Below are 17,307 nucleotides of genomic sequence, written 5' to 3' on the forward strand. Positions count from 1 at the left end.
CCCTCTTCTCCTGAGCTGTGACCACTGCTGATGAAACAATCAACAATGCTCCTGAGCAGAATAGGGAATGAAAAAACAATGTAAAACACTGAACCACATTAAGAATAAATTCTTTTCTGTAAAAGGATGATAAAAAATTAATACTGACACATAACCTAGGCTTTCAAAGGTAAAATCTTGTTCTAAGCTTGCTTAAAAAGTGGGGGTTTCAGCATGGCCTAAAAGTCAGAGAATTTTTAAAGGCATTTTGTACTGAGCAAACAAAGACAGCAATATACAAATTATTGACTGTCACACATTCATTTCTGGTTTAGCAGACTTTGAATAAGGCACACAAAATTTTTAAGCAACCTCCAAGGGCTGTTAAATAAAGGCTGTTATACATTCTGTTATATATTCTTCCATTGGGCAAATTGATAAATCTGTATGTAGAAGATAAATTGGATTAGACTACATTGAACAAAAGCAAGAAGGACCATACAGTTGTAGTGTATTAATGAACTTGCTTTTTACCTTTTCACTTGGGTCTTCAGAGAATCTCCATTAAATCACAAGCTTTGTCTTTCAAGCCAATACATAATATTTGGATGAGGATGCGTTACTCCATTATGGGACCCACCTGAGTGCAGGACCCAGCTGAAGCCAGTTTTCCCCACAGCCAGTGGCAGGTGCTGTGCCTGGCAGTTGTCCTGGGCTCCTTGCCCAGCCCATAAAGAGGGGTTAGTGGGCTTTCCTCTTCTCTGGGCAGCCGAACCTTTGGCTTCAGACCTTGTCTGCTAAGGGCTAAGCAGGACTGTGGGAAGGAGAGATGAGGAGCCCAGGAGATGGGCCAGAGCCTGGAAGGAGCCCAGGCTGCAGCCCTCGAGCTGCCTGCACTTTCCTGCTTGGCTTTAACTCTACCCCTGCCCACCTGCTGTCCTCAGCATCTGCAGAGTGCCAGCCAGGGAAGATCAACCACAGGTAATTTTTGTGACTGTTCCTTCTAATCCTTACTCTGAGGGTGCCTAAGGAGCTCCTTCTCAGTGCACTTCATCCAAATCAGATGCAGAATGTGAATTTTTTCCTGTTCCTCTGCAGGGGTATGCAACTAACTCTTCACCCATTCCAAACTTTCTTTCTTATTCGTTTTTTAAATTGTGTTAGATAACATGATCAGGTCAGAATTTCCTGCACTTTCCTTCTTGTGGTTTTTTTTTTTTAAAATGCCTAAAATAGTAGGTCTTGTGGATGTAGAGAAAATACTTCAAATACCAAAAAGAGTCAGAGATGAAAAAGCAAATATAATGGAAACTTCATTATCATTAATAGCCTGATCACTTTCTCTAGCAGTTTTGTAATTTTTTTGCTCCTCGAAGCCAGCAGTGCACAAAAATGGAACATGGCTATGTCAAGCTTATTCCAGATTTTCTTTAAAATGTTATTTGGTTAGTAGCTATGAAGTAAGGATTTTAATTTTAATAGCACTTTTTTTTTTTCCTTATGCATGGTCAATCTATCTTTTTACTATGACAAGTTATTTTAAACTACTTAGTATTCAGGATATTTGCAGTTGCAATGAACAAGTTCATTTAAACACCAAATCAATCAGTATTTTCACTAGAGAGAAAATTTTAAGTACCAATTAAGAATGAAAAAGTGATCTACATTCTCTAATATAATATTAATGTGCTGAGAGGGGTGATCCCAACTGCACGAGAAAAAAATGCAGCTGTGCATATGCTTGTCTTAAAAAAGGGTTTTCTTCTGTCACTTAGAATAATTTAATGAATAAGAAGTGGTTCTTTTACTGCTACTAATGAACGGAAATCCCATCAAATTGCAAGGCATCAACACAAGGACATTACTCTTAAACTAAAAGTGCCGTAGATTATCCCAGTGATAATGGAGGCCATGAGCACTTTGTGGGATGGATGGACTGTTCTCCTGGTGCTGAGCTGGAGTTACCTTTCAGCAGTGCATAGATCACAGCTAAGAGTTATACCAGGTGCTTAATTCAGTTATTCTCTGTTGAAATATCAACCTATCTTCTCGTAATGAGACCGTTTAAAAAAACATAATTACAGAGGCCGTGGGGAAATTGTTTAGGCTGATCAGGGTGTGCACTGGTCTGCTGAGCGGAGTCTTGCTGATGAAGTAACACATAGCCGTGTTGATGGATCAGTTGGACATGTAATAGTGGGAAGAACACTGGCCTGGCTCTGTGTTCCAGTGGCCACGTTCTCCTCTGGTGCCCGCAGTTTGGGTTTTGTGTGCTTTGAAGTAAGGGGAGCAGCACATGAAAAGCCTTGGGGGAAGGGGACCTGAGTTTTTTACGGGAATCAGCCTTGGGTGCAGGCACCCTGTTTAGGTGGGGATTTGATTGCATGGAAAGAGGATTTTACAGGCCTCCAACAACTGGAGGGCAGTTCAGGAGACCTAAAAAAGAAGGGACCGGTGCTTTAACCTAAAGAGGTTTTATCACCTTCACTTAGGTAGCTTTGTTTCAGCTTAACGCCCACTTGGCTCTTTAGAGTCGATCTGCCAGGAACATTGCTGAACAATAAGGTGACAACCTCACCCTATCAAAATGACATAAAATACGTTTTCTTTTAAGTTGTGTTTGAACTTGTCTTACCATAAAAGTATTTTTAGAGCACAGGCACCTTGGGGGAACATCTGAAAATGTGAACAGAAAAAAAAAATAAAAAAGAACCTGAAGTTGAATTGTTGAACCAAAGATTGCCTGGCCTCTCCAAGGATTTCATTAGTGCCTTTCCTGTGAAAGAGTTTCAGGAGCCTATTTACAGCAATTTTGGTTTTCTTATTCAAGTAACTCTCTTGCATTAATTTGTATAAATGCTTTTTTTTTCCCTGTGATATTTCTGTGTTATCTAAATATATCATTTAAAAGGAATGTTGGCTTAACTATTTTAAGATAGTATCTTTATGAAATAGACTTTTTTTAGGACAGCAAAAAATATAGAATCTTTCTGATTATCTAGGGGAAAAGTATTTATTATTCATAAACACAAGGATTTGTGCATATAAAACTAGAGCCATTGAAGTTGGCTCGATATACACAAATTGAAATCAATCCATGTTGTTCTTCAAGTACTTGTTTTGCAGTTTTGGCATGAAGAGTTTGCAAGTAAAACAGTAAAGCTTCTGCTTCCTTGCTGGTTTATAAATAGTTTATATATTAGGCATTTAGTATGCGTTTTTTAATAAATCATTACTTGTCCTGAAATTCAGGATGCTTTGATCTGTGCAGGTTTTCACAAATATGTAGCACCACTAGGATGACCCCAAGTGCTGGCAGCAAACTGCATGGGAGGGATTTTCACAGGAATATTCCAAGTTTTTGCAGTTCGGTGGGCAGCAGCACATCACCCTTTCCCCGTGCACCACTGAGTGGGTGTTGTTGGAGATACCACAAAACCAGGCTCGAAGTTACTGTGCACAGGATGAAAACACCTTCCTGGAATATTGCTGTGATAATCCCAGCCTAGCAAGGTAAAGCTACATCTAAAAGATCCCTTCAGAAGAGAATAGGAAGTGCAGTAATTGGAGAAGTGAATGGAGTCATGTGGGAAAATATTTGTAGCAGATGACTCTTTTCCAGCACTGCGGCTGTTACAATAAAGAGCTAATGTGTAAGTTAATGCTGCCTGAGGCAGGATTTACTTCTGATGTGTAGGCATTGAAGATTGCTAATGGCCTAGCTAGCATGAAAGCCAGCTTGCCTGGGAAGGTGACTTACTGTACTTGCTTCTCTTATCTGGCTGTTGCTTGGCTTGTTTTACTGAGCACCTGGCACTGAATTTTCACTGTCTGCCCAACTCCTGAGGGGGGCACAAGAGCTGTTGCCAAATCCAAGGCAGGGCAGAGCCATTGGTGAGGCGATTTGTGCATGGGAACAAATCAAGGTGTATGACTGACTGCTTTCCTTGTCTCTCCTTGGGCTGCTCTGCTGGCACAAAAGAGCTTGTGCTACTTCCCTGGACCAGACTTGTAGTAGCTGCTGCCAGTGAGTGAATCCCAAAGAAAGTGGCGAATTTGCACGCTCTGGGAATGTGAAGCTTGTGTTTTGGTAATCAACTTTGGTGTGCTGAGGCTTTTCATCATGAGAGGTGTTTCCTCCATTGATGGGGAGGATGTTTGTCATGGTGATAAATGCTGTGATGGATAGAGATAAGAGCATGCCCTCTTCCAAGCCTAGTCCTAGCTCTTGCTTTTCTCCTCTCTTGTGGAGGGGTGGTTCGGGTCCCTCTGGAGTGCCCCAGGTATTGAATGGAGGTAAATTCCCATGGGAACCTGTTCCCCTGTGCCCCTTTCCAGTTTGGGTGTGAGAAAATGACTTCACAGCATTGCTCACACACACAACAAGGTAGGCTTGGTGTGGGTGGGAGTTCTCTGGGGACTTTTGCCACGGAGCTTTGTGTTTCCATTGGATGGTGTCTTTATAGGGATTTAGTCTTTTTTTTGCATTTCTTCCTCAAGTGTGCTGCTGAGCTCTTACTCTGCTCCCAGCTCCTTCTCTGGAAAACTACTTCAGTGTGCTCTGCTGTGCTGAGGGCACTATTTCTTCAGCTTCTAGCTGCTTTCTCACCTCCAGTGTTTTGCTTCTCCTGGCGGAGAGACAGGGCACCTTCATGTATCCCAGCTGCAGTAGGTTCTGTTGATTTGTGTCTCTGCATCGGCAGTTGCGCAGTCAATCCTCTTTCTTGTTAAAATGTATGATGTTTCAATATTGCTATGTAACTGCCCTCTTAGGCTAGAAGGAAATTAAAAAAATAATTAAAATTAAAAGCAAGAGATGGAGTAAAACAAATGAGTTTTCCTCCTTTTTATAAAACATGTTAAATGTGGGTGGAAGTGCTTGTATAGACTCAGCAGTCTTGTATTAGGTTTTTTTCTTGAATTTTTTTTCTAAATAAGATGTTGACATTTGTAGCTAGAAATAGTATTTCAAATACAATATCTTTTTTTAATGTGTCATGTTTTCGTGAATATACCACCACTCAGCTGTTGCAGAGGTAACAAGACCCATCAGCATCCATCAGTCTGAAGGTGTCTCTGTGATTGCCATTTTAAAGAGTCCTGCCTGTTGTGCAGCTTTCAGGCTGAGTGCTGAATGGAATATTTCTTCAGCATGTGTGTGCAGAGTGGCTGTGTGAGGAGGCAGAGGGGGATGAGTGATGTTGGTGAGAAAGCCAGGAATTCCTTCAACAGCACCAGGACATGTTCTCCTCCTAGTGAACATGGATAACTCAGTGCTAATGGCTGTTATGCACAAGAGACAGGATCTATCCCATTGCATGCTCTGGGAAGTGCAATCTAAAGCTTTCCTGAGGCATCTTGAAATTAAATTTCTTGGAGTATCTGCCTTTGAGTTGTCTCACATGCAGAACTCCCACTGGCTCAACAGGGCTTCCTGCATACAGATCAGTGGTGGGAGATTCCTCTTTTGTTGTATCTTTCCATGAGATGCAAAAGAGACAGAGGCAAATCACTCTTATTGTTATGATAGACAGGTGCTTGCCAGTGTGTATGGTAGTGTGTATGATTCACTATGAGGTGTGCACTTTTGGGTTGTGTGAATGCCAAACCACTGGAAAAATAAGCCAATTAAAAAAAATGGTCAGGAATTTTCTTTCATTCAATCCCTAGAAGAGGGATAGAAGAAGAGCCTCCTTTTTAGGAGTACCCTTGCCTGCTGACAGGAGTTAAAGGTAGGTAGATTGGTCAGATGAGCTATAAAGACTGGATGTTTAAAATGGCTAGCAAGAATGTTTCTCATTTGCTGTGAGAAGAATTTTACAAACTAAAAATCCCCATAAGCCACAGGACTTGGGTGACAAAGAGGTGTCCCCATAAAGAGGTGGAATCTGTAGCAGCTGTATGAGGGCTTTTAGCATCTTCCTCAGATATACCTGGTATTAGTTGTGGTCAGTGATTACAACGTGGGATTCAGCTGACCTCTGCAGCTGACCAGTTCCAAAGTTCTGGTTTTTTCCCAATTCAAAGAATTCAAAGAGCTGGATCCTTTTAACTCTGCAGAAGATGGACTTATGTTATCATAGTTATGCAGTGTTTGGCCACATCCCCTACATTTTGCTTGTGAAATGAAGGGGGCAGCATGTGGATTGTTATCCTGAAACAAGAAACATCAGACTAACACGTGATGCTGCTGTCTGCAGTGCCAAACTGCTGCTTTGGGGGTCTTACCTTATTTCTTTTTCCTTCTTTAAACACAAGGGAAATTTTGAAATGATATCTTTTTCTTAAACAGATTTTTGAAATCAGTGGGGGTTAATTAAAAACTAAATTTGGAATCTACAAACAACCAGAAATTATTTACACTGTTGTTAATTTCTTCTTTAATATTCATAAGTGTTTTCTGTTAATTAAGAAGAGAGGGAGAACATGAAGAAAGGCTCAGAACAAAAGCAGTCTGCATATAGATTAGGGACTGAGTTCTCAAAGATCTGGACTAAATACGTACTGCCAGCACTGAGTGGGGAATTCATATGCAGTGAATGTATCTTGCAGCCAAAAAATTGGGCAGACTTATGCCTTAAACTTACTGCATCAGAATTTGACATGTTCCTCTAACCACCATGGTTGCCACTTCCCTGCTTTCTGGCATTGGATATTCTGTGGTCCTAAAACAGTTTTATAGAGTCATTGAATGACCAGGGCTGGAAGGAACCTTTAAGATCATCTTGTTCCCACCAGCCTTTCACCAGACCAGGTTACTCAGAGCTCCATCCAACCTGGCCTTGAACACATCCAGGTATGGGGCATCCACAGCTTCTTTGGGAAACCTGTTCAGCAGGCATAGCTGGTGCACCTTCCTCAGTGAACATCCTTTTCTCACATGTGGAGGTATTTGCAGCCTCTTCCACACCTGAGATCTTCACCAGCTTTGTTCTTTCCAATTTTTAGGAGCATCTGTTTAGCTTCATTCCTACAGTGTATTTACCCTCAGTATTGAAACAACCTCCTACTGTAAATCTTTTATTTGAGCTGTTTTGAATACTGACCTATTCAGCTGCAATTTTTTCAACTCTGTAGGATGTGGTGAGCTTTAAATAATGTACTTTAGAATATACTTATGAATAAAAGTACTGTATTCCCCAGCAAGACTTGGGAATCTTGTGACAGCTGTGAATAGTTGGACTTGATGCCTGTGTGGATTCTCAGTACAGAGAAGAGATTGAAAGAATGACCTTAGTTAAAGATGTATTTCATTTAGGATATTGAATATACCAGTGTCTAATCTGCTTGACAAGTAGAAAACACAAACACCTAGGTCCCTAAAAATGCCCTTTGTAACAGGCTGTGTGATTGGCATTCTTGCACTGGTGGCTGCTATCTTACAGTGCTACCAAGACAGGCCTATTTTCAGGTTTCACACTTCACCATCCCTGCCAAACATTGTGGCAATCTTCTAAGAACGAGCTGTATGGATAATAGAAAGCTGGAAGTAAGGAAAACAGCACTTAGAAGAAAAAAAAATTGTATTTCTTACCTCAAATCAAAGGTAGATTTTTTTTTTTGTTTTGGTTTGTTTGTTTGTTTCCTAAGGGTGTGGAATCTGGAATGTTGCTGAGGGAAGAAATAGAATTAAAAAGGAATAAGAGTTCGCCTGTGCCCCAGGGAGGCTGTTGTATGCTCTGAACTCATTGTACACAATATTCTAGGCTGTGACAGTAAGTCAAAAGTTGCAGAAAATTTTATTTTGGCAAAGGTTTATGGAAGAAATGAAGGATATATGGGAGTCTGGAGAGCAGAAACAGACTTCAGACTCTGGCAGCTTGAGCACAAGTTAGAGACCTGGGTTAGAGATGAGCCAGCTGTATGTACAAATACATTTCTCTGATTTTTTTTGATAGGAAAAAGATCACAAATTATATCAGAAAATACAGGGTCAACTGTAGCAAGAGCACCTCGGGGGAGATGGGAGTTGCAGTAATATGAGAAGACATCTGGTAATAGGGCTACAGCAGATATTTTTCCCCCTCAGGGATGATGATGGAACAGTAATTACCAAGAAAGCCAGGAACCTGCAGAGTGCAGGAGTGTCTTGCTTGTAGTTAGAGACTCTGAAGTCTGGAATATATAGGGAGCAAAATTTGAAAAAATTTGGTCTCTGAACAACGAAATATGCAGGTGGTGACAGGTAAGAAGGCAAACGGAGTGGGGAAGGAGGAGAAAGAAATGAACACTGGGATAAACTTACTTCCTTAAAGAGCTAATACACATTAGTTATGTTCTTTAAAGGTCCATCAGCTAATGCAACTGCATCTGCCTAACCCAAATTTTCTCTAAAACTAAACCCATCAAAAGGAATAGTCCAGGTATAAATGGCTACAGTTGCATCAGTCCCTATGTCACTAAAATAAAACAGTGTGGCTGTCCTTTTTGTTTTCTCTGTTGTTCTCCCAGCTGCTCTACAAAAATACTGTGCTGGTTTAGCTGGTGATTTTTAACCCTTCATGTTGGAATTGCAAACACCATTTGCATGGGTTGTTGGTGGGAAAAGGAAATGAAACTCTGCTATAAGCAGTAAGCTGCAGTGTAAAAGGAATAAAAAAGACATACACTGTTTGAAGTGACAGTGATTTAAGATGCTTGAACCTCAGCCTCAGTGAGAAATCTGAAAGGAAACTGAGCTCCTGGGACTGCTCAGAGACCTCTAAAGATCAGCCCTCCCTATGCTATCTCATTGAGGTCACTCAAAAGCTAGATTAGGCAAAAAGCTGCCTCCCAGCAAGACAGTTAAAAGTGAATGCCTGGAAAATAAAGTTTGGTACATGTGTGGCACATGTCCTCTTCCAAATTGATTCCAGAGGTTAGAACTTACTGTTGTGTTTCTGCCCTTGCCCATACTTCTGTCTCCCCTACAGAAGTGAATGTAGTTTCTTCAGGGATCTTTTGTTATCTGTGCCAATGAACTCCAAAGCAATCTGCAGTGTCAGAGGAAAAACAAATCTAAAGGCTTAGATTTCAGTGGGAAATTGCCTATTCCCTCTTCTCCTTTAGGTGCCCTCGGAGTTGCTCATCCCAGTATCAGTCGCTCTCCTTCTCTCAAAATACCTTCAAATTGCTCAGTTTGTGCTACTGGAGCCCTGTGTGACTTTGATAAGTTGTTATACTGTATTTATATGTAAGCATGAAACATTCTTCTCTTTGAATAAGAGGTGAACAAGTGGCAATGAAAATGCAATTGAAAACAAAATCCTACACAGCTGAATAAATTCTGTCCTTTGTGTATTAATGAAGATCTGGTGGGATCAGCAGAAGGTACAGTGGTGGTGAAGTGTTTGAGTGGGTCTGTCCAACCCCCGTGTGAGAACCAAAGGAGATGGGAGTTAAGTCACTGCAGAAAAGGGTTTAAAACCCACAGATAAAAAAAAAAAAATATATATATATATATATATATATATGTTGTTTTTAAAAGAAATAAAGCAACAGATACTATTTTCATCTTTCAGCTGTGGACAGAAATAATTTAGCACATACATTTGTCTGTCAAGAGACCACTGGCTGCTCATTGGTGTAGGGAAATCTACCAATATAATAAAGCTTTTCTGTTTCTGAGAGTTAAAACATCAAACACTGAGTAGCTTTGAAATGCATGTTTTTTAACTGAGGTCTTTCTAGAAGTAAAATTAACTGCACATCACTATTTAATGCATGAAACCACAATTTACTGCCCTGAGAACTAATTTCAGCTTGCTGCAGTTGTAAACTTGCCCTCAATTAACGCGCTACTGGGCCCAATTCAGAGATGGGTAAAGTCAGCAGGTCTTTCCAATTACTTTTATGGATATCAGATGAAGTCTTTAATTAATGCACCACTGAGTGCTCAGGCTCATTTAAAAATTTCTCATTTCTAGATAGAATGCAGATCTTTCAAAATGTCATTGTACTTTAAAGCTGTTCTGCTCTCTTGGATGAGAAGTTATTTACACTTGTGTGACTACATCTGATATATTCCTTCTTTCCTCACACCATAATATGCCTACAGTATGTGTTTTGATATATTATGTGTATCTTTGAATACATAATATATTACCAGATGGTATGTGATTAGCAGGGTACACTAAAGTAGAAAGATGTCTTCTGCCCTGGGTACATGTACACAGTCTGGTAGCATACGTATTTAAAGTGAATATTTCAAGATGTATTTTTAGGAGAGAAAATAATCTGTTGGTATATGCAAAAGTTCTGTGTGTGCAGTAAATGAGCCTACCCGGGAAAGTTTCATATGTAACATGCTACCGGAAGTATGGGAAAACTACCTCTGATTCATGAGGTCAGCCTGGTGAAATTTTGACTGAGAGAACTTAATGTTCAGATGTCACTGGCATGGTTTGAGTCCCAGGACCTTAATAGTTCAGATTTGGAATGTGGAATGGCTATTCCTAATTGTAGAGGAGCAGAGAAAAAGTGTTTCTGATGGGTTACTGCCTACTTAGGTGGAAGCATATGAAAGCCATTGCTTTCTCAAAACAAGTAAGCAAAATCCCAGCTTTGGAGTTGAGCTCCAGCATCAAGGAAAGCTTATGGATATGTTTCAGACTCCTGAAAAATCAACATTTAAATCACAAACATTGATACAGCCTTGCCTGAAATAATGTAATTTGCTGTTACAATTCAGGCTGATGTTGTGAAGACACCTGAAGTTATGGTCACCTGTTCCTTGCATAGATTTTAGTCATAAGAAAATGAATGTCATTGGCCAAACTATCGGCTCTTAGCAATAAAAATTACACAGTGAAGAGGAATTATAGACATTCCAGAAGTGCACTGTTTATGGGTCGATTCAGGTTTGGAGGTAGGTTTAGGTTGGTAACTGATAGAAAATTCATGCAGGAGCCTTACCTCACATAAATCAGTAAGGCTTCCTTGATTGTAATGAGCTAATGCCAATTTATACCACCTGAAGAGCTATTGCCCAGATTTACAGTGTAAGTATAATTACTATGACATAGATTTGCTTTGGTTCAGTGAGCTGGCAACCAGCAAGGTTTATAGTATCGTGTCTTTTTGTTCTCGCTTAAACTGCCTTTCTAGAGGGTGACTGGAGTTAGAACCCAGACCTTTCCCTCCCAATCTGCTGTTTTGATGGTATTATGTATAAAGTAGAAATCCTTGTGGAGTGTGGGGCTTGTTCTTACAGGCCCTGTGTGCTGTTGGCACAGCAGGGAAGGGCCATTCCAACGTGGTGCTTGGCACAGCAGGAACCTGCTGACTCCCCAGTGGCTGCAGAAGACTCCATGCCCCTTTCAGTGATGGCTGCTGTATGCAGCTGCAATTTATGTATTATTTTGTTAAAAGACACTGCTTGACTTTGGCCACAAGCTTTCCTGGTCTCCAAAGTACCTCAGCACAAGTCTTCCTCTGCCTGGCTAAAGGCTACCATCAATTTTCATTACTTTTCCCCTTTTCCACTCATGATGTGTCTTCCCCAGCTGTTAATATCAGTAAAAAATAAATCAAGACTTATTGATTTAATTACCAATAATTACCATACTTTAATTACCAAGTAATAAAAGCATGGGTGGCCCATTATACTGGGTGGGATTGGTCTCTCCAAGTGTAGATTCTGCACTCAGCTGTGCAAGTGCACCTGGAGTTACTTGGTGCAACCACTGTGATCTCTGGATGTACCTGGGAGTAGGATATGGCCCTTGGCTCTAGGAGGTATTCTTTTAAGATATTGTTAAATGCAGTACAGCTTCTGATTCTAAATGGCTGAAATGCCATGTAACTCAGAGAAAATTGTGAGGGAAGGAAAAGAGCTGGAGTGAGTCAGTGAGCAAGCTTTTTGTGCTTGGAAAAGAGAGGAACTTGTTTCCAAGTGCTCTTTGTGTCACAAATAAGAGTACAATAGTTTCAATGCTAGCATCTAGCAGTCATTTCCCACAGAATAAATGCACCATAACTTAGCATGATTTCTGTGCTCCTGGGAAGCCATACACTTAAATAATAAGGGTGCTCCAGGTCACAGCTGAGATGCAATTAACCCTCAGATTGAAGAAATACCTTCCCACTTGCAGGAAGGATTCTCATTTTGAATAGCTTTCCGTTAGTTTTCCTGTGGGAATAACACAATATTGGCAGAATTTCTGGAACTAATGTGACAGTGCTAGCCAGGGAACAGCTTAGCTATAGGTCCTTAATACTTCTGTGGTCACGGGAATTCTGTGGGCTTTCAGTCAGGCTCTATCTTCTGGCTATTGGGAAAACTTTTTTGCCCTTCTTCAACTGAGGTGATGCCACGTGGCAAAAGAAATGCCATGCTTGCATTTAACAGGGGCTGTGTTTGTGTACAGCTAAGATGTGATTTTGGTTGTTTGTTAACTCCTTTTTCTCCCTTGGGTGACCTGTAGACCTGAATACAGTGGTGTTTTAAGCTGACCAAAAATATTCGGATGTTTGAAAATCCATAAAAGAAATTTATTTCTATCTGAGGAATAACCTGATAGATAAATGGAGTAGGCACACTTATAAGAATCAGAGCTTCTGATTATTCAGAGTCCTATAGCTAGGGTCACTACGAAAAGTTTAGGAATTTGAAAATGGTCATTTATGGTGGAAAACAATTTATTTTTTTTTAACTTACTGTGCAATTTTCACCCATGATCAACTTGACATGTGTCTGAATTCCTCTGCCTCTTTCTCATGGAATTGATTGTGTTTTTTCTGCTTCTCTGCTACAAGGTTTTTAGATAAACTGATATATCCAGACTGATGCTGTTTGCTATTCAATTACTTAAATGTTCTTCCATCTTTTCTTTTAGTTTTTCATAACTCTTACTTTAGTGTAAACCCACTTCTGCAGAGGGACACACAATAAGATGAAGGGACATACAATAAAAATGAAACAAACCAGGAAATATTATTGTAGAAGAAACTTGGTTAAGGACAGGATGTCCTTTAAGTCTTTTGAAGTGTGGATGCTTGAGATGTCCAGCATGAGATAATCCCAGGGAGAAGAGCCATGTTCATTTGGAGAATGGGTTTGGGATGAATAATGGTTTGGTTTATTGAAACTCCTGAAAATTCTTGCATCTGGGCTGTGGAGCATCAAAAGTCACTGGCTAAAGAAAGAGACTGACTTCAGTTGGCTCTTGTGAAGTCTTTAGAAGACGTGGTCAGTGGACTGAGTCACTGATACACAAGAACAGGCCTGCAGTGACTTTGAAGTGCTTGTGATACAGAGGCAAAACAGCCTTTGTGCAATCAAGTGTTCTGCAGCTTCTGCTTTCCTGCCTCCCCTGCCTCCCCTGCCCGTGGAGTCTGACCTGTCTGGATATCTGGGACTGTGACTTGATAAGTGCTGCTGTCACCCACAAGGAGATGATAGGCAGTGCTGACAGTGGCTCATGTTATCTTTGAAAAACAAAACCTGCAAGATCCTGTAGAACAAAAGGCAACAATATTGAGAGCAGTGAGATGTAGCTGCAGTGATGAGGAGAAAAGCGATAGCTGGAAAAGTGTCACAGAGGCAGTCTGGCTCATCAGTGCTGTCTTGTGTGCTAAGGAAGGGATTATTCCTAGTGACCAGCTCTCACTCTGTCAGAGAACTCAAAAAGTGAAAGTACTTAGAGGCATAAAAAAAGCATAGTGGATACATATTTTAATCACATGAAAGTGAAAAAAATTTCTCAATTTTCTTAAGGGATCATGAGACAGGTAGAGATAATTAGGAGTACTTATTTACATTTATAGTGATTGAATGAACATACAATTTGGGAAGTGGGGAGATTTGGACCAGATGATTTCCTAAGGTCCCTTTTGACCTAAATCATTCTTTGTTTTTCATTTTGATGAAAGCAAGAGGCAATGAACTATTAAAGTTCATGTTGGCCTGTAGACCCCCCTGACATATCATACTACTGAGTCCATGATGTTAAATAAGAAAAGCAGGATTAGACATCAGTATAGATGAAAGAAAACTGAAACCAAACTCCATCCTTGGGTTGGGTGAGATACGTTTTGCTGAGGGATGGATGTTGCCAGGCCAGCACAGCTTGTAAAGCATTGTAAGATTTCTAAAGAGGTAGAAAGGAGTTTTCTCTCCTTTCCCTAGTGTAGTTTATGTCGGCCATGGACAGAGACAGCTCATCTGGCTTGTCAGGACATGCTCTGTGGAGGGTGAGTTCAGACTTCAGCTATGAGAAGATAAATCTCACAATCACAGGATGGGAACTCCTTTGTAAGGCAGCTTGACTTGCATACAAAAATTATTATGGGGAAAGAAAAAATGTATAAATTTTCTCTGGTATTAAAACTTGCATTTTGCACTGGCATGAGATCTGCTCTCTGTTGCACAGATGGAGAGAGGGTTCAATTCATCAGGTATTCATACAAGGTGCTAGGCTAAGAAATGTATGAAAGAATTAATCGGGGAAATGTTGAATTCCTTCCTTGAGGAGGGTACAGCCAACCTTGTTATGCTGCTCTGTGACCCCTGGAGTAACGTTACCCCAAATGAAGCCAGTGGTTTCCTACTATTTGCAAACTAGGCCAAGAGATTCTTGAAGTGTTAAAAAACTGTTCATCTCTTCTTGAGTAAAAGCAGATTGAGAGAAGAGGGTTGGCTCTTTTCTACAATAAACCCACCAACCTGTCCTTGTCCCAAATTTATTTCAATAAAATGCTGTCTTCAAGAGTGGGTAATAAGAAGATTATTTTTGAAAAGTGAGAGGAAAAGAATATAAGCCTGAAACCCACTTTTGTTAGTGCTGCAGGATGAATTTGTTGCAAGGTTAATAATAGAGTTGTCACTGTCAACAAAGGAAAGAGTCTGACAACAGATGAGAATTCCAAATGGGTTTGAGTTCCTTGCATAATTGTTATTTTAATTACCATGTTCAGGAAAGGCTTCTGAGGTTCCTCAAACACTGCTCATATCCAGATGAGATTTACCAGAGCACCACTCACAAGCTTTCTTTTGAAAAGTCACTTTCTTGTTTTATCATGTTTACAAAAAACTGAAGTGAGAGTTAGCTATGAATCTTCTGTTATTTGAGTCGATGGCAGATGCTAGGAAGGCTTTGCTTTGTGATAGAGTTAAACTCTCTGGGACTGATTACAAAGAAATTCCATTAGCAATATTTAAATGCCGTCCTTGAAAGGCACTCAATAATATGTGTGTTGGCGCTGATCAAGAATAGTACCTTTTAAAAATGAAAAAGTAATGTGACTGTTAGTTTAACATAAAAATGTCAAACTGTGGGCAGTCTCTTGTCAATTAAAGAATCTGGGCTATTCCTAATGGGAATAAGGAAGAAGGGGCGGGGGAGAAGTGGGTACTAAAAATTGCAGATGTGCAGAACTACTTAGAGATAATTTGTGCTGGCAAATAACACTGTCAGCCAGTTTGGGAGTAATACAGGCAGCTTGATACCTGTTTTTCCTGAGCCACCTTAGTGATTTCTTTTTCTTAGGATCTTCTTTAATAGCTAGCAAGGCTTTAACAGCAAGCAGGTCTATGGTAATGGTGTGCTGAGTGGAGGTGGATTTGTCCAGATTTAAAGAATGTGCTTGCTGAAGTTCGTAAAATATATTAAAATGGCAAATCTGCATGTTGCTGAACTGAGGGATATACCTGTGAGATGGGAAGGAGGCCTCTTTAAACTTTGGAGGCTGGTGGAGCTGATGCTCAGATAGGAGTCAAGGGATGAGGATGTGCTTCTTTGTAACCTGTCAGTTCTTGTTAAGGATAAGTCTCCATAAATAAAACACCGCAGTCAAGTTTCAAACTTTGCCTCATCTAAAAGTATCTTCCAAGGAAACAAAAGTCTGTTAGAATTTCACTTGGAGGGAATGCTATACAACAACTCTCTTTATTAGCTCACATGGGTCTGTTGCTCACTTTTGGAAGGTCAGTGCCTGATTTTTTTTTAATCTTAAATCAGTGTTATTTCCCTTGTAATTCACACACACATTTCCTCAACCATCTTTAAACTAATCTGTTTATTTAGTGTTCTCTCTTCCTTCACAAGTTTCAAGTCCTCCCCACTTTTTAGAAAGTTCCTAGGTATTTGCTCCAAAAATGTTCCACCTAAAATGAGGCCTGTGCAACAGCTGCTGCTGTGGTAGTATGTGGATGCATATCCAGAGCTGTCTTATGATGTCAATGTCAATTGGAATGGAAGCATTAGCATCTCTCTTTTGTAAGGCAGGAGCTGAACATGAGAGTGTGATGTGACCACGGTCATGGACGTCTGTGGCAGGCCTTGAAGCTGAACATCCAATGTGTTGTCTGAGCCCTAAGACACTTTTCTTTTTTAAAAAATCTTTATATCTTAATGATCATTAATTTTCTGTTTTTCTATCTAAACAACTGTCTAAACTGTAACAGATTTTTTTTTCTTCACCCTTGGATCTTTTATTTTATTCTTTCATTTTTTTTCAAATTCCTTTAACTGCTACTTGTAAATTGTTTACCAAACTCTTTAAGCCAATCATTTGGATCTTTCTCCTTTCATTAATCTGTTTCTCTTTGTGCCTTAATTTTTTGTTTTAATTACTCTTATTGCAACTTATTAACAGTATTTCATCCATAAATTTGATGGCTTTTCATGTCAGCTTAATATTTTTCCATCCCTCAGGGCCACCAGTCATTGAGTCACCATTTTTGACATTGCTAATTGTTATACTTCATTTTATTGCTCTGTCATTCTATTATCCTTTCCCGATACTTTACTCAAAGTGCTATATAAATGACTAAAATATAGTGTTATGGGCCAGCTGTAAAGTAAATTAATGGACAATCTTGCTGTGAGGCCAAAACCTGTGGTCCTGAAGAGCTATGCCGGAAATTTGAGCTCTGGTTTCTCTTAGCACCACTACTATTAGAACTTCTCCGTATTAATCCCTTTTTTTTTTTTTTTTTTTTTTTTTTTTTTTTTTTTTTTTAAAAATATATAAGCATGTATATTTCCCTAAAAATTCAGGAGGTGGCATGAATTTTGCATCTTTAAAGGAGCTGTGGATATTCTAGTGATGTTTTCCCAGCGTTTGGAGGCTGTTAGAGCAGAGGTTGCAAAGTGAGGAGAGGATGCTGTGTGAGCAGACAGAGGGCAGGCAGTGGGTGGTGCGCATCTCTCTGGCAGATTGAGCTTCTGCCCAAGCCTAAGACAACTTTCTAATTTTTGCAAAGCCCGTGTAATCAGTAAAGTGAGAATTTTTCACATAGCTGAAACTTTGGACAGCTTTTAGGAGAAGCAAAATGTACCTTGTTAATTTGACGTAGGAATGTGTGAGCCTTTAATTAGGGACTCTCTAATAAGAGCAGCAGCAGAC

The 17,307-nt window shown here is 40.0% G+C and overlaps 1 long non-coding RNA gene across 1 annotated transcript in view; it reads left to right on the plus strand.

The window, feature by feature from the left end:
- Nucleotides 1–755: 755 nt before the first annotated feature.
- LOC136291715 (uncharacterized) overlaps nt 756–17,307 on the plus strand; it is a 164,212-nt gene continuing 147,660 nt past the window's right edge. Inside the window, exon 1 of the long non-coding RNA XR_010721675.1 lies at nt 756–960. This is a non-coding gene — a long non-coding RNA (uncharacterized lncRNA). The remainder of the gene's footprint in view (nt 961–17,307) is intronic.

This window comes from Chamaea fasciata, unplaced genomic scaffold, assembly GCF_029207755.1.
Source record: "Chamaea fasciata isolate MVZ Bird 193981 ecotype frontalis unplaced genomic scaffold, bChaFas1.0.hap1 SCAF_7, whole genome shotgun sequence".
Classification (NCBI taxonomy): Eukaryota; Metazoa; Chordata; class Aves; order Passeriformes; family Sylviidae; genus Chamaea; species Chamaea fasciata.